This window comes from Podarcis gaigeae (genome assembly GCF_964106915.1).
Source record: "Podarcis gaigeae genome assembly, chromosome: 6".
Lineage (NCBI taxonomy): Eukaryota > Metazoa > Chordata > Lepidosauria > Squamata > Lacertidae > Podarcis > Podarcis gaigeae.
Genome location: NC_139682.1, coordinates 61,714,790 through 61,733,396, shown reverse-complemented (window position 1 = coordinate 61,733,396; position 18,607 = coordinate 61,714,790). Strand labels below are relative to the sequence as shown.

At 41.8% G+C, this 18,607-nt stretch overlaps 1 long non-coding RNA gene across 1 annotated transcript in view; it reads left to right on the top strand.

Moving 5' to 3' along the window:
• Window positions 1-18,607, top strand: part of LOC310846425 — a 120,737-nt gene that overhangs the window by 97,470 nt on the left and 4,660 nt on the right. The window contains exons 5-8 of the long non-coding RNA XR_014565288.1: window positions 1,482-2,755; window positions 4,930-5,008; window positions 9,872-9,980; window positions 14,877-15,034. This is a non-coding gene — a long non-coding RNA (uncharacterized lncRNA). The remainder of the gene's footprint in view (window positions 1-1,481; window positions 2,756-4,929; window positions 5,009-9,871; window positions 9,981-14,876; window positions 15,035-18,607) is intronic.

The window sequence follows — 18,607 nt, the reverse complement described above, 5'->3', positions numbered from 1 at the left end:
GATGCCGCTGCCGTTCAGAGTAGACAGTAGGGGGCTAAATGGACCATTGGTGTGATTTGGTCTAAGGCAGCTTCCTGTAGAGTCGTGTTTCTCCAGGATGGGCACTTTTTGGTGCGCATCTTCTTTTATTTTCAGCTGGTAAGGTAGGGAGGGCCAGGGGTGCCTTCCAACATAAAGCTGAAGATGCACTGAAGGGGCAGCAGATTGTCAGTGACTCAGTGTAGTGTGCTCTGTTCTGTTTGTTTTACTGCAGAGTTTGGATTTTAAGCCGAAATGCTTTGAGGCTGTGCATGAAATGATCATCTTTTGAATCAAAGGGGGGGGGGGACGTTGTCAGCTCTTAGTCTCTATTGCCTGTCACTTTAAAAGTGAAGGAAGCTGCAGTTTTGTGCCACTTGCCCTATTCCACCACTAGCCCCTGTCACCCACCTTTCTCCTCTGCCGGCTGTAGGGCAAGATCAACTCCTGCTTGTTAAGGCAGCTGGATAGGAAACGCTGAAGGAATGGAAAGGGCAGCCTTGTGGCTGTGTCTTTGCTCTTGCTTCAGAGGTTTCAAAAGACCACACATGATCTCTAGCCTGTCAGGTGACAACACTAACTTTGGGGATCTTGTGTTTTTTGACAGCGAGATTTGGGGAGATGGAGCTTAGCCCCACCAGTACCGTGGTGAGGTGAGGTATGCAGTGGGTTGCAAGTTGCATCAGCTAAACTTCCCTCATCTGCACAACTAGGGCCCTGGGTGTTTAAAAGGCTGCCCCTATTATAAGCAGTCATAGCATGCACACCACATTTATCCTCTCTGAGAGAGAGTGACTTGCCCAAGGCCATACAGGACTTGTATGTCTCTTGTCAGAAGCCAGTAGTGTGTTACTGTCTCACACTGGCCCTGTAAGGCTTGAGTTTATCCCGAAACGGTGGTATGCCAACTGACCCTAGTCACGTTTACTCAGAAAGAAGGTCCATTTAGTTCATTGGGGCTGACTCCCAATTAAGCGTGCAGGACTTCAGCCTTAATCTCCATCTTGTTTTCAATTCCTGGCAATGCATGTAAGACTAGAGTGCCTCTGGGTATGGCCAGAGTGTCTTTCCATCACACACTGAGTCACTACCAGCCCTCTCCCACTCATCCTGAAAATTAACTACTGGGCCAGGTAAAGCCTGGGACATTCTGACCCTCAGATTCCAGCAATAAGCTCTGAAAATATGCAGTTAGGGAACAAATTTCAAATACATGACATCTAAAAAAAAAAATCAAGGATATCTGATAGTTCTAGGCATAACAAATCCCTATGAAGCTATTCCCGCAAGATCCAGGGGGCATTTCCTCTCTCTCTCTCCCTCCCTCCTGTTTTATTTTTATGTTGCAATTTAGCTGTTTCTGAACACGCTTGTGACAACTGGCTACTTGCCAGCCGAGCTTCAAGGTCTTCCTGCTCATCCAAAAGTACTAATTATTTATTTCTTATTCTCTCTTGCTCCAGAAGGCAGGGTGAAAATATCAGGGAAGCAGACCCCAGCTAAAGATTAGAAGTAGTAGGAGATATTTGACACAGAGGAACAGGCTGACCCTGGGAAGCAGCAGGCGCTCATGTTTAAGCAGAGACTGGGCAGCTTATCCTGCCAGGAATGCTGTAGTACCTTGAGCAAGAGGTTGGACTTGAAGTTCCTTCCCTAGGTCCCTTCTGCTTGTGTTACCTGAAACATTTTCATGCTACCAGACATCTTTTATTTCATTTCTGAACTGTGTACAATAAATAATTTTAACAAAAATAAAACTGAATAAAACGCTTAAAAAATTGACTTCCAGCAGATTAAAACAGCTGGGTAATAAAACACATTGTTGCCTAGTGCCAGCATTATTGTAAAGTCGGTGCTAGGCAAGCTTCTCTAAGGAAGATGTTCCATAGCTGGGGTGCCACCACTGAAAATGCCCTGTCTCTTGCTGCTGAGTGCTGTCCCTCTGATCAAGGAATTATCAGAAGGAGGGCTTCAGCAGAGCACCAAAAACATAAGTTGATAAGGAGAAGAGGTGGAGATACTACCAACCCCCAGTCTCACTTGCAGTTGGATCCTAGGTTTTTTTGCTTTGTAGGGGAGATAAGATCATTTAACTCTACTTGGCAAACCTAGGGATTTTCTAGGGCTAAGTTTATATATGAACAAACGGAATAGCCACTCCGTCAGAATGCTTGGATAAACCATTTGCTTCTTGGTGACTGACTGAGGTTATATTTTAACAAAATATAGGGATGTTTGCTCTCTTTGGCCAATAAGTGACAAAGGTCCAGGTCTATGGCCTTGGTTCCATGACTGCAGCATCCATGAATTTTGATAGGAATATAGGAAACTGCAGTATTTCTACTGAGTCAGACCATAGGTCCATTTAGCTAAGTATTGCCTACACTGACTGGCAGCAGCTTTCCAGAGTTTCAGACAGAAGTCCTTCCCAGACGTACCTGGAGACGCCAGGAATTGAACCTAAGACCTTCTGCATACTAAAACAGGTGTTCTGCCACTGATCTACAGCACACCTGAATATGACAGAGACATTCTAGAAATAACAGCTAGCTCTTCTCTTCCCTTTATTTCTGAGTGCTAATAAGGACTTTGGAAGCGATTGAATCTAAACTTCTTTGTGAGCAAAATTTGTCTCCATTTCACTTGATAATGGGAAGAGATGAAGACACTAACCTCACAGTTCTAACCAGGTCTGCTCGGAGGTAACACTACTGAATTCAGTGAGGCTTACTCCCAGGTAAGTGGGATTGCAGCCTTTGTCTTAGGAGACATAGGATCAATGCTGCCATAATGTTAACTGGATATCTTCCATTGTTCTTATAGAAGAGCACAGGTTTGGGAGTGCATATCTGAGGATTTTTGGAGAAGGTTGTTTGGTCCATGAGGCTTCCAGGGAAAAGAAAGAAAGACAGGATTACATGCCTGTGAATAATAGCTAATGCATAACTAATAAGACATTTTGGAGACTTATGTGTTGAATTATTCATTTGTTTGGTGCTCTGACAGCAAAAGTTGCCTTTCAGGGTGAGTGAGAATTCTCTTGTCATATGTAGACTCTCAAATAACAGATGTCTGTAAAGAAATGTGTGGTAGAAGGGAAAAGAGAAGAATGGACCAAAGAAAGGCAGTCAGAAGCCTTTTGATGACTGATGGCACACCTGAGATTTTGTTTGTCATTTGTGTGATTCTTGTGGACCATCGATGTTCAGTTCTTCTTAAGCCACAGACAACAGCCATTTAAGCCAATGGCTGGGGAACCTGCATAGGACTTGCCTGTGCCATATAGGTTTTCATTTGGTAGGATGTAACCTGGAGCCTCACCTAAGGTCTGTTCCTCTAGCAGCCACCACCTGCTAGAGGAAATAAAAAAAGACAGACAGACAGGGTGAGAAAGGAAGCAAGTGAGAGAAAGGAAGAGCTTAAAAGATAGAGCCATTTAGATGGATAATAGTAAGTTTACCCAGTGTTGAAGGTTGGGATTAAATCTGGGCCCTGACACACAAAAGGTTGGAGCCTGGTGCTTTAAAATATTCAAGGAAAGAGAACTCAAAAATAAAATATGGGGCAGAAGTCTTACTCATTAAACTTATTGGGAAATTGATTGATTTTAATGACAGTTTCAGAAGTATGGCTTTTCCGTTGCTGTGTCTACATTTTCCTTCCGTTAGTAATTCATTTGTTTCAAAAATATAGATTTTCTTCTTAGTAGCACCCAGAGCACTTGGAGCTCTGCTCTTATTGTAATTTCATACAGCATTGTCTGCTGGGAACCTTTCCTGCTCAAACCACATTGAAATGTGGCCCTGATTTCAATAGGCCTTGCATACAAGTTTCCCAGTGGATTGTACTTAATATTTCCCTTGATTAAAATATTAATTCTTGCTAATCGTGATTGTGATGCATTTCCTTCTTGTAGATGTAAATGCTGGGTAGTGTGGAGGCTATTAATGAAGCATATAGTGATATGGGGAAAATACATTTAGCAAAAGCTGAACTTTGATTGTCATTGCAGATTATATAATTAAAAAAATATTGTTGAAACAGTGCAGTGTGCTGTAGCTCAGTGGTACAACATATAGTTTACACCCTCCTTATAAACAGGCTGTATATTCCTGCATTGCAAGGGGTTGGACTACATGATCCTCTGGGTCCCTTCCAACTCTACAATTCCATGAGTCTGACTGCATAGCATGTGCTCTACCACTTGAGGCATGGCCCAGAACAATAGCTCTTTCTCCAAGGAGCACGGGAGTATATGTAATCATATGTATATTTAAAGAAATTGCACTTTTTTGTGCAGCATGAAAGGGAGTGACTTTTGCTAATTCTCAGTTTTCCTGCTTCCTCTTGATCCAAACCCCCACCTATTTTTATTACAGTATTTTCATGTGTAGATATTTTCTGGAGAGACCGGGTGCTGTTTTGGTCTAGCCTCTTTACCATTGGCAGTTCCTCTTGTTTAGTTCGTTCTGGAGAGCTAGCTGCACCTCAGTGTTCATTTTAAAAGAAAAGTGAAATGGAAAATAAGGTTTCACATTCCAATCTAATAGGCATTAAATGGCAAGATTCAAGACACTCACTTTTTCACGTTAGTTGCATTGTGCTTGTTTGGAATAAGAAGATTGGGAATAGCAGCAAACTCACTTTGTGGTTCAGTCACAACATGTACTTTATATATGGGAAGTACTTATACTTACTAGATGATGGGCATGTGAAGATAGGTAAGGAAGTTGAAGTCAGTTGCCTAGCTCTGTTCAGTTTCAGAGTCTGTTATTTCTTCACTTGGGGAATTTGATTAGCAGAGTATGTGAATTATACTGTAATGAGGACTCATTCAAATACTGCCTCCGACCTTTCTCCTCTCCCCAAAAAACCCCAAGGCAATATGTTATTTTGCTTTTCTTGCTGTAGGTCTCAAGTAAGAATGCCTCTTTCAACCCTGTTATTCAGCTTCTCCAACATCTGGCACCATCGTATCTGAAAATGACAGGTTTGTATTAAGAGGTCTGGATAAGTGTGAGTGCCAAGTCTGTACTTGGAAACAGCCATCTGTGTGTGAACTGCTCTTACGGCTGCTGGCCAGCACAAACACAAGGGGGAAAGCCCACATCCAACACCTGAAAGTGTCTCCCTCCCCAACAGGTGATCACTATCTGAACTAAATATCTTGCTCATCTGTTTTGTGGTGAGTGCAGGAAATCCTCACATCTTACATCTTGCAGCTTATGCACAGCTGTTTATACACAGTATGATCTCTGGATCTGGGGCTATTATGTTACATGCCTCTTTTCTTTTATACTGGCACAGGGGTTTGTGGGAGATACCCAGAAAATTTGGGTAAATAGGTTTGTCGGATCACTCCAGGTTTCAACTAACCAAGATCGGATGGCTGGGGCTTCATATCCCATTGTGTAAATATCTGTCTGCTGTTATGTAACATTTGCTTGGGATTTATTTTTAAGACGTTAAAAGTATTTTTCCAAGAAGTTTTTCTGTCTCTTTATTGCCCTCTTGTGTTTAACAAAGTATGCAAGATTTATTCTAATACTAATTCAGCCTAGCAATTTCTCTGTGCAATTGCTTGATGGCTTTATGATTCCCATCTTGTAATATGGAAACATTCATTGGCGTATACATAGTTAGTTTGGGAACTTAGATGCAGATTTATTTATTTGCAGTTCTGTTTCCTTTCATTTCTAGAGATACTGGTTTAACATTTTGTATTTTGGATCTAAATGTCAAGGAACATCGTAGCCTGAGGTTACAGTTCACGTCTCGCTGAAGTTAATGGCTAAGCAGCCATTGATTTGAGTGGCATCCTAAATCACCAGACTTATATAAGCCATCTTCTTATGTAATTTTTCATTAGCTTTTGTCTTCATATGGAAAATGTTGACATCTTTCTGCAGGTCGGCTTTTTTATTCTACTTGCATTCCAGTAATTGAGTGCAGTACTGTTTCTAGCAAAGGCAGGACTTGCTCTGGTTTCTTGCTATGTTTGTTAATACCCGTAAGAGTACAGTAAGAGGTTATGTCCCAGAGCTCCTTGGAATAACCAGAGGGCACTGAGGCTCAATTTTGACTACAAAAGTCCAAACTGGTGTGCAGCACCAAATGTAGCAGGAACCCTTTGTTGAAATCTTCTGTTCCATGGGGCTGGAGGAGTGGTTTAAGGCACATTAGTAAATAAGGTAAAGTTAAGCTTACCTGAGCAAAAAATCAAACTAGGGTTCCCTCTTTACAATTTTTTTTAAAAACGGCTTGTTTGCTTTCTGTTTATTCAGAACTATCAGTGAACATGATATTTAACAGAGAAATATAAGCAATACAGGGACACAGGTGGCGCTGTGGGTTAAACCACAGAGCCTAGGACTTGCTGATAAGGTCGGCGGTTCGAATCCCCGCAATGGGGTGAGCTCCCGTTGCTCGGTCCCTGCTCCTGCCAACTTAGCAGTTCAAAAGCACGTCAAAGTGCAAGTAGATAAATAGGTACCGCTCCGGCGGGAAGGTAAACAGTGTTTCCGTGCACTGCTCTGGTTCGCCAGAAGCAGCTTAGTCATGCTGGCCACATGACCCGGACGCTGTACGCTGGCTCCCTCGGCCAATAAAGCGAGATGAGCGCTGCAACCCCAGAGTCGGCCACGACTAGACCTAATGGTCAGGGGTCCCTTTACCTTTATAAGCAATACATAGTTCCCTGCCCCAACAAGCTTACAATCTAAATATAGAGGTGGAGACAGCAGAAGGAAGGATGTGGCGGTGGTGGGGGTGAAGATAAGCAATATAGTTTATATGTTTTTGTGTGTGGATGCAATTGGTGTATATGCATATTAATGCTGCCCAAAATCACCCTGCCTAATTAGAGACGGGCTGCCTGAATTGGGCAGGTGCTGAATTGGGATGAAACATTTTGAAATGCTTTGTGAAACAAAGTCCTTTTACCCTGCTTGTATAAACACTGGTGCAAATGGTGAGACATCAGTTGTAATATGTGTTTTTTTGATGTAACATGAGCATTTGAAACACAGTGATTTGCTGCTTCCACCTGTTTAAATGGCCACAGTGCTATTAGGTTCATTTAATCATTCGTCATTTGGCTAACATAAGGATGGCTGGCCTTTCAGCAAGAGGTCTTGTATATCTTTATCACAAGGAAATTTCATTGAGGGCTCCTTGCTATTTCAGAGTTCACATACCCAGGTTCTCACTCCTCACTAATGCAAAATTTGCAGTACCTATTTTTCAGATTGAAAGTGCACTGCAGCACCCAATATATTTTCTCAGCATTTTGTATTTTATTATTCAGGAACTTGGGCCTCATGATAAAGCATGAAGACTTGCTAGTAATATTTAGCACTTCTGCAGTGCCTTTTTCATATTCTGAGTGCTTTACCATACCTCATCTCAGTAACTGTTCTGGTAGACCTGTAATGTAGATCACATTCTTATCCCCCTGTTACTGAAAGGGGGTTGCAGTTTGCCTGAGGCTGCCTATTGCATTAACAGTCTCTTAGCCACTGGGCTAGAGTAGTCACCCCATCTCTGATCTCTCTCCTGAAATTTGAACTGGCAGGTTTCATAACAAATTCAACACACCAGCCACTGGATGGCACTGACTTTCCGTTAGGGAGTAACACTACTAGAGACAAGAGTTCTGTTGGGATCAGTTCCCGAGAGTTTTGCTGCATTGTTTTTGGAAAGATGTACTCACAGATGAGCCCTGGGTCCTGGAAATTCCTTTTTTGTGCCACAACAGTTATTAATGCTACAGTCACAAAAACCCTATTTAACCTAAGACTACAATCCTATACGCACAGACCCGGAAGTCCCATTGAACTCCATAAGACTTGCCTCTGTGTAGACTTGCCTTTGATTGTGCTGTTGGGCTATGATGAATAAAACACACAAAACAGCAAATGGTATGCAAACAGCAATTTACAGGTTTTGTACAGTATATCTTCTTTTATCTTGGTGGTGTTTTTTTTAATGTATTGATGAATGCTTTTTAAATAATGTTTTATTTCCCGAGCTGCTCAGAGAATGTTGCTGTTGGCATAAGTAATGTAAATTACCATATTTTTTGCTCTATAAGACTCACTTTTTCCCTCCTAAAAAGCAAGGGGGAATGTGTGTGTGTCTTATGGAGTGAATGCAGGCTGCGCAGCTATCCCAGAAGCCAGAACAGCAAGGGGGATTGCTGCTTTCACTGTGCAGCGATCCCCCTTGCTGTTCTGGCTTCTGAGATTCAGAATATTTTTTTTTCTTGTTTTCCTCCTCCAAAAACTAGGTGCATCTTGTGGTCTGGTGCATCTTATAGAGCAGAAAATACGGTAATAATGATTTTACCTTCTGGGACGGGTGTCAGATGTTGATGTGACTGGGTACCTCCAGTGGCTCACAATCTAGGGGTCCAGTCATGCCATAACCTCTAAGTACTGCTGCTCACATGTCCTTTGGATCAGAAGTGATGAGCAAGCAGGTGATGATAGTGAGAAGATGGGCAGAAGCAGCTGACAGGCCTCCCTTCTCACTATCTTATCTATTTGCTTTCTTCCTGGAGAGAGCAGGCAGCTGTAAGAAGAAACAGGAGGAGGAAGAAGGGCAGTGAGGGAGAGGTAGGCCAACTGAGGGCATCTTCCCTGCAGCCTCCCACCCCTCCACCCTCAAACCAGGCACTGCAAACCCAGAGGATCTTTAATGTTTGCTGACAGCAATTCTGCACTCTTCCTTCTTTATTCGGCACCTAGAAATTTAAACGTATTGTGGACAAAACAGTTTGGACCTCCCCGCCACCCACCACCACAGCTTAGATTTTAAAACTCTGAGACCTAGATTAGATTTATAGTCAAAACAAGACATAACAGCTCTGGTGGTCTTGGTGGTGTTTTTTAATTAGTTTATGATTTACCTTTCACATAGGTCCAGAGGTGATTTACAACCATACCATAAAAACCATTAAAAGCAGGTAAAAATTTTTACAAAAACAACAACAGCTAGATTTAAATATAAGCAAGCACCCAAGGCAGAAGCCTGAAATATTGCAGTTGCAACACCATTGCTATTCTACCTGTTCTGTTAGTAATGGTCCAATGGCACAATCCTAGGCATGTTTATGCAGAAGCAAGTTTAATGGAGTTGAATGGGATTCCCAGTTACATGAGTAACGTGATTTACAAACATACCGTAAAAACAGTACAAAACAACTACTGAAGATAGGTGAAAAACAATACAAAATGAACATCTAAGGTAGAGACCCTTTCATCCAGCTGGAAAAAGCTTGTTGAAACAAAAATATCTTCAGGAGTTTCCGGAAAGTACATGCTGGTGACGGAGCAAACAAACTGAGGTCCATTGGGTGATGTTTCTTCTTTCAGGATCTCCCCATTCCAAGTCTGAAAACTGCTTTTAAAAATAGGTATTGTGTAAAGCATGATTTCATGTGAAACGTTTCCTGAGGAAAGTGACATAATAAGGCCTAGTAGGAGTGCCAGTCTAATAATTACGCATCACTGAATCCTGACTCAACATTTCAGTTGGTTTCAGCAGCACTGTGAAAGACAAGCCATGCCATGTTTCCCCCCCGTGTGAACGGCTCTTCAACCACAGTGTTGTTCTTTTGCACAAATGGGAGTCTTTTGAGCATGATGCCAGTCTCTCTGGAATGACTCGGCCACCATTTTGTCAATAAATGCTGTACCAGTGATTTTTGTTGTTGTTGTTCTCTGAGCAGTTTGTATAAAAATACATCTAGTCATACCATGAACAATTAACTAGAGTGCCTGCAGCATGGTTGCTCAATTACTGAATAAGCTTCCAAGCAAATTTTCCTGTATATTTATTATGTGTGCATCAGATTCAGCGGGGACGAGAGTCAAGCATCAGTGCCCCCTGTGACCTTCATCTTTCTGTACATGCAGCTGAGGAGAAGTAAAGCTTTTGAGTCTTGGGGCCATCTGCTTCTGGTAAATGGAAGTCCAGTCATCCCAAGAACATGGGTAGGCAATGACTGACAGGCTGCCCTGGCTCAGTTATCACTGTGCTGATGCTGTCTATACAAAAGGTACAGTACTGTGATAACTGAAGGATGGCAGCCATCTTAGCGTCACAGGAACTCAGCAAGCGGTGATCAGAGAAGACTGTGTTCTGTCCTGAAAATCTGGCTGTATTATATTGATGAAAACCAAAGCCAGCAGCACGTACCAAAGCTGGAAAACACACATTCACCATTTTTGCAGCTTAACATTTCACTTCAAGATGGTACCTTCAATAAAATTTGAAAGCAAAAGTTTGCTTTTCTCATGTAACTCCTTTCTGTTATTTAGAGGTTCTCCCAAAAATTATAGACATTAGAGTAAAGAGTGACAGGTGGGTTTGGTGATCTCTCCAAAAAATGAAAATCAAACTTTGCTGCACAATCACCTTTTTAATGGAAGGACACTTTTAACATGACGCAGTTTGAAAACCTGAATCTGACAAATATCCGTCATTCATCCAAAGGTATAAGGAGCCTAGCAAAGCGTAACAGCACACCCACACAATCCAGTTAAAGCACTTGGATTCCACTGTCACAGTCATGGCTTTTGTCCAACAGATACTCGGAACTGTAGTTCGTCAAAGTGCAGAGAGTTGTTAGGAGACTCCAGACTACAGTTCCCAGGATTCCTTGGCAGAAGTCATGACTGGGAAAGTGGTAACAGAGTACTTTAACTGCTTTGTGTGTATGTGACACAAATCTTCCAATGTGACTTTTAAACATTTTAAATTGGCATTCAGAATTGATGGGTGAGTCCCTTTCCCAAGTTGTGGGAACAAAGACAAAAATCTATGGTCATGGTGAACGTTTCACTAGAAAACACAAACATAATGCTATCAGTTACATAGTCATTGTTGGACAATTTGAGCGAGAGAGAACTTTCCAAGCAATATTTTTGGAGCTATAAATTTCCTCTGACAGGCTTAAGCATGGTTAGCTATTTAGGGCCTGTATCCACTGGAGTTTACTGTATGTTTGCAGCTGTTTGCATTCCCATTTAATTTGCATAGTCCACAAGACATTGACCTCAAACAGTACCAATCTCCCATGTTTGTCGCTCTCCAGTAAATTTGAGTTTACTCTATATGGAGATAATTGGATGAGTTGGGGGGGGGAATTGGGCTCCAAAACTTGGTGCTTTGGAGTGGGTGGATCCATTGTCGCTTTCTCCTCCTCCCCTTTCTGGGCCCACTACTTCCTCTATGCTGTCATTTCTTTTCCAGCTGTGCTCATAAGTATTTCCTGGGTCCTCCCTCTTGATCTCTCAGATTTGCACAAATCCGGATAACTGCACAAGCAAACCACATTAAAAATTTCTGCACTAGACATATTGGGCACCAATCTGACCAAGGCCTTTGACACTGTAAATCATAATGCCCTATGGACTGTCCTCCTGAAAATTGGCTGCCCATATATATTTGTGAACACCCAACGGCTCCTCTGTGATAATATCACAGCAACAATCGCAGATGACAATGGCTCTCAATGTGAACCATTCACAGTAGGATCAGGTGTTAAACAGGGTGTTATTATCACCCCAACTATTATTTTCATTGCCATGATCCCACTTGATCCCACTGGGATAGAAATCATATATTGAACAGATGGAAAGATCTTTAATCTGAGTAGACTGAAAGCAACGAGTAAGGTTACCATAACATCCGTCATAGAGCTTCAGTATGCTGATGACAATGTAGTGTGTGCACATTCAGAGAATGACCTCCAAACCATCCTAAATATCTTTGTAGAAGCTTTCAAAAAGCTTGGCCTTTCATTCAACATCCAAAAAAACCAAAGTGTTGTACCAACAAGCACAAAACAACCCCTCTGCAGCACCACAAATGGAACTCAATGGTGTAACGTTGGAAAGTGTCAATCACTTCTCCTACATGGGCAGTTATCTTTCCATAAGGGCTGACATTAATGCTGAAATCTAGAATCGCCTGAGCTCTATGAGTGCAGCTTTCTCCCGATTGAAGTGCAGAGTGTTTGAAGACTGGGACATTTGCAGGGAAACCAAAATAATTGTTTATAAAGCTATTGTACGACCAACCTTCCTGTATGTTTGTGAAACATGGACCACTTATAAATGCCATCTTCAGCTCCTTGAAAGATTCCATCAAGGGTGTCACCGAAACATATCACTTGGGAGACAGGTGAACTAATGCCATTGTACTGGAAGAAGCAAAGATCATCAGTGTCAAAGCAATGATTCTTCAACATCAACTTCATTGGACTGGTCATGTTGTTCAGATGCCTGATTATCATCTGCCAAAGCAACTACTCTATTCCGAACTTAAAAATGAAAAGTGTAGTGCTGGTGGTCAACAAAAGAGGTTTAAAGACTCTCTCAATGCAAATCTAAAAAAATATAGTATAAACACCAACAACAGGGAAACACTGGCCTGCGAGTGCTCCAGTTGGAGAACAGCCTTTACCAAAGGTGTCATGGACTTTGAAGACACTCGAACTAAAATCAGGACAAAAGGGAGAAACGTGCTAAGAGGAAGGCATGTTTGGCAAACCCTCACCATGATCAACTCTCACCCGGAAACCTATGCCCCCACCGTGGAAGGAGGTGTGGATCCAGAATTGACCTCCACAGTCACTTACAGACTCACTGCTAAGACCGTGTTCATGAAAGACAATCTTACTCAGCTACAAGTGATCACCAAAGAAAAAGAAGAAAACGTCTACACTAGATATATTGGGCACCAATCTGAAAAGAGTGTGCTGAGAATTTACAATTCCTTTCTTTCCAGCATGGCAGTAAGAGTGTGCCAGGTGCTTGCCTTTTAATATACAGTACTTTATATATACTTTTCTCACATTTCCACAGAACCAGAAAGCTGCACAAGCAAATGACAATTGCTTGACACTGCTTTTGCACACTTCTTAAGCGGGGAATTAAAAACAAAACAAAACGTGAGCAGCTATATGTGATCATGCCCTGTCAGTACTTAACTTGCATAACAGAATCAACAAATTAGAAGGCAGGGACAAACACAAAAGAGATACCTACTGGTATAAATGGGAAAAACCAAAGTTGCTGTTCATACATGAATTTAAAAATGTGCAGGTGGGAACTATTCTGGGGATTGGGTTAACAGCTAAATAAGGCTCAGATGGGACAAGAGCCCTGTCAAAATCAACATTAACTATGTGCAGGACTAACCTAGGTTCTCCTTAACACGAGACCTGAAACCATACTTTGGAGCTAGCTTCAGATCCTAGATTAAGCAGACAACCTCAGTTTCTTCAGTAACTCTAATTCCCCTTGCTGCCAATTTAATTGTTAGTCATGGTTAAGCCTGGTGGAGGAATCTCTGCTTCATAATAGAGGGAAGGGAGAGTCTGATCACATGGCCTGTTCCTGATTGGGTATTTATTTTAAGCAATTCTACATTCTTCAGCCTCAAATCCCAGAATGGCTCACATACATAAAATCAATAAGCAAAAAACCCCACGATGGATCCTAGCTGCGGGCTTTTCATCTGAAAGACAACACAATAGGAAAAAGATGGGGACAGGAGATTTAAAAAAACCAAGCACCCAGGCACTGCCAGTTCTTGAAGCTACAAATTTGTTATCATGACCAGATTGAAAGGGAATTGCTACTAGCTTGCAAATGCAACACAGAGCCAAAGACCAATATTATATAATTTGGTTACTACCTTCACATTCTGACCCCTTACAGAGCCACTCCATGCTAATCAAGAGCAATCCGGGTTCACATCATTTTACACCCCCCTACTTGAGTGTTGAAAATGGGTGTAGGGAAGAAGATGAAATTTGTCTTCATAATGTTCATAATGGTCAGAAATGTTGATAGTTACCATATTAACAGTACTGGGCACTGAGAACCAGTGCACAGATGTGAGTCACACTGCCAAATTATTTGAGCTGTGTGAACTGGGGAGCTTAGCTTCATAGAAGATTTCTGATGGGTGACTTCAATGGTTGCCCAGTTGGGGGAATGGAACAGCCACCAAAACAAGAAGTGTGACTGAGTTGCACTTCCTGTTTTCCCACTGCTGCTCCTCTATGAAAACAAAACACACACACCTTGACTTTGGGGATGTATGCGTTCTGTCCTTCAAGAGATCGGGCAGGGGGGCAGTTATAGTTGGTGCATCTTCCATGGTACAGATAAAGCATAAAAACCAAAGTACTGCTTGATCACATTTCCATCAACATTTATTAAAACATCAGAAACTGCTCTCAAACTTGTATCAGGCTTTGTAAAACAGAAGCAATGCTGGAAGCAGCCCTTGAAAGTCTTGCATTATTGCTGTCTAAAGCTGCAAAATTAAGAACCGGACGCTAGAGGGTGCCAGAGTGTCTTGATATTTAGGTTTGCTGAAATTTTAAAACCTAGATTTTATGAACAGGGAGGAATCTAAAGAATGCTTAATCACTTCAGCTTGGCTCCAGTGTTATGAATTATTGGTTTCAGTAGGAATGGCAAACTCCAGATGTTGTTGAACTTCAGCTTCCATCACCCCTGACTGTTGGTCCTGTTGACTGGCACTGATGGCAACTGGAGTCCCACAAGAGCTGGGGAACCCCAGGTTCCCAATCCCTGGGCCACAGTCTTTGTACTATGCAAAACTGAGGATTTAAAAACAGAAATTAAAGCATATCCATTTTGTGCACATTTATAGGAGTTTACTTCTTGCTCTTCACCAAACAAGAGTGAAATAGAAGACCTTTTGCCTATCTGCCAGGCTTCCAAAGCTTTTTCCTTATTCTATAACTTGAGCCTCCTAGCTATCTACCAGTTTATGTACACTCTCCCTTGTCAATCACATATTCCTCCCCTCAGGTTACAGGCTCAAGGAAGTCTGGAGTCTTTTAACTTCAGAAGAGACGTGTCATCTCTTACATGTGCAATGGAGTTTTAACTACAGTGGAACCTCGGGTTACGTACTGTCCTCCTTACGAACACTTCGGGTTATGAGCTCCGCTAACCCAGAAGTAGGTGTTCTGGGTAGCAAACTTTCCTCGGGTATGAGTGGAAGTCCCACGGCGGCGGCAGGAGGCCCCATTAGCGAAAGCGCACCTCAGGTTAAGAATGGTTTCGGGCTAAGAACGGACCTCCGGAACTAATTAAGTCCGTAAATGGAGGTACCACTGTACGTACCTTGATACTTGAGTCTCAGAGTATTTGCTAGGTTTCTAAATTAACATTATACTCCCCAATGGATAATCAAGAATGATATCTTTACAAACAGGCGAAATATCCATGCCTCTATGATATGCAACAATCCATACAAGTAGCCGAAGGAAACAAAATCCAACCCCCCCCTTCAACCTCGCCCTCCTCACAGACCTTTTAAAGATGTGTCCCGTTTTTCTTTCACATTGGAAACGTTTGTGATTGTGCCTTACATCTTGAGTTTCTTTCTCCATTAGTATATCTGGCCATGGAATCTTACCTAGTATCTGAGCTTTTTAAAACTGGTCTTCCTGAAATCCACTATTCAATACTAAACTTTAGCTTTCCTAACGATAAGAATTCCAGTGTTGAATGGTCACCCCCCCCCCGCATGGTTCTTCCTGATTTAACCTCACTGACCAAACTACTGGTTATGATCAAATGGAGGGCAGCTAATCTCTTTAGTCCTTCCTCCAGCTTCTGCAAGAGGATGTTGTTCAGCAGTGCATGCCAGGAATGTGTTCGATATTCCATGCTTAGCGTTTGTCTAACAAGCAAACATCAGGGCAGTTGAATTTCTCTGTGACTTCTAATTCTTGCTTCTCTGAAACATGTGTTGCAGGAAGACACGATCCACATCCTCTCTTTGGTGTGGTGGCCTATAGTAGTAGACGCTGACCACAATGTTGTTTGGCTTTTTGGTTGAGGGGTTGCTCTATTTAGCCTTGCACAGATGCTCTCCACAGGCTGCAGAGTTCAGTCTCTTCGGATTTCTGTGCAGGTGAACAATACTATTTTATCTTGCACAGAGCCAGTAGCTCCCAGCAACTGAAATGACTATTCAAAAAACAATTAAAATCAGCAATAAACTACTAAAAAAACACACCAACCAGATTAAAACATGTCTTCATAGGCTTGCGTAAACAAAAAATGTTTTTAGCAAAAGCATTATTAAAGCCAAACCAGCATTTAAGATCTGGACATCATTCCAAAGTGCAGTCAGATGTTGCTTTGGGTGAATTTGTTTGTTGGTTTCTGTTGTATCCCATGCATCACAAACATGACGGACTCAGCCAAGTCTTGATCTTGGCTGAAGCTGCACACATCTGGTACTTGTTCTATCAAAGGGGAAATACAGGAGATATGAATGTGTTTTGAGTGGGGTAAACACTTTCTGGATTCAAAATACTGTGAACACCCAACATTACAAAACTTATTCTAAACAGAAACACAAAGCAAACTTCAAAGTCCAAAACACCCCTCTCCAGCACCTTTTATTATGCACAATAACAAAAAGAACAAGAATCAATTTATGATTGCTGTTTATGCAGCCATACAGAGATACCATTGCATGTTTTGTCTACTTTCTTTTTTAGAAGCTGAGCACTTCCTTCCTGCTCATATCCTGTGAAGCAAATAACCCCATAAGAGTTAGCTTTTTTCCATGCTGAATTAAGACTTTTATGTGCCACAAAATAAGTTCTGAATTATCCCTCCACCCCAATACGATTGAAATGAGATATTTGCCTTCTTTTTGCTAGGATAAGTTCTGAATGATCGCTGACCCCCATCCCAATATGATTGGAACAAGAGGTTTGCCTTCTGTTTTCTAGGAGGGATCCTGTGTTTTCAATAGCTTCACAACAAGCAGAAACCTCTTTGTGTTTAAACACATGCTGAAAAGTTTGATTGCTGTGAATATTTTTTTTAAAAAAACCAGGCCCTTTAAGTAATGCTTTGTGTGCTGCTCTAGGTTTGCATTTTTGGTTGATTTTGTATAGTGAGCTCAACTCTTCAGGTGTGGGTAATTCTCACTAGGGCTTATTGTTTCTTGCTTTTTCAAATATTAATCCTGCTCCTAGTGGTCCAGCAATAAAGCTGCTAGCACATTCACAAATCTAAGCAGGGTCCAGTATGGTTTCAGATTGGATGGGGGACGGCACGTTGAGATCCCTGCATTGCAGGGGGTTGGACTAAATGACCCTCAGCGGGTCTTCCAGTTTTCCTAGTTTCTTATTCCTTGCACCCAAAGGGCAGTTTGTCTTGTAAAAATCACATGCCTCAATAAAGCATAATCTATTTGCTATAAAATAAGGCTGCCTCTTTTTCCCCACCAGTCTCTGCTTCTCTCCCTTTTAACTGTAGCTTGATCTTCAGACAGGAGCAAGTGATAATGCTTATCTCCATGTTGCAAAATTTTCACCCACTGATCTCTCTGAAGATCCAGCTGCTGTTAAATTCTTTCTTTCTTTCTTTCTTTCTTTCTTTCTTTCTTTCTTTCTTTCTTTTGCTTTTCTTTCTTTTTCCTGCTTAGCAGTCCTGTAACAGGGCGGCAGTGCTGCGTTTGTTCAAGCCTTGTCACCTTTTTTAGTTAGTTTGTAGAGAGAGTGTTCATGTTTCCCGAGGAGACCCTTGTTACAGGACTTGCTGTGTGCTACATTTGGGCCTGCATCGCTGTGCTCACACGTCTCTTTACATTAAGGCATGTTTGCTTTGAACCCAGCGTTTGGTTGGGGCTTGTCAGTACCACTAAGGAAGTCTGTCAGTTACAATGCAGCCCACTTAGAGCATTTCTAGAAGGACATAGGAAGGTCGGGTGGTTTCCAGTTGTCGTCTTCCCAACGACCCTCTTGCTTTGCATCAAAGCTCAGTATTGACTGCCTTAATTAACTTTATAAGTTGACAGGAGATGCTAAATAATTCAAAAATGGACAGAGGGGTGGAGGTGTTCAAAGATTTACAGCAGAGCGATGTTCTTTTAGCTTTTAAAAATGCACAAAACGTCTGTGCAGAACAAACTGTGTTTCCCATGTAATAATAATAATATTAATAATAATAATAATAGAAAATTCAATAGGAATTTGAATGAGTCAGGGACAGAGCCTCCTTAGATAGATTTTATAGGAACTGTGTTGACTTCATTGGGCTGTGCCTCCCTGCATTTCTGCCACAGGCCATTGCCTGTTTACAAGTCGTATAACTTGCCTGGGCCAGAGTAATCTGAAGTACTATGGCGCTTCTGGTATTGACACCTGCCAAAATGTTTACAATGCAGCCATGTAGCACCTTCCTTAGGGAGCTCCAATGAGCTGATTGACACTTCAGAACGATGCAGCTCCCAGCGCTCAGATAACAGCCTGCAGTGATGCCCTGGCCTTCCCAGTGACAGGAAAGGATAGGTCCTCATGGCACAGTACAAAATGAAATCAGTTTGGCATTCAGAGAAGAAGAAAGCTCAAGTAAAGCAAACTTTGAGGTAAAACCGAGTGCACATTGGGTGGAGTTTTATAATTCACAACATAACACAAAATATAAGTAGTTAATATTTTTTTTAAAAAAAATCTGTATTTGCATAGAAAATGTGCTGTGGACAAGCATCAGTTAGTTATCCCACTGTT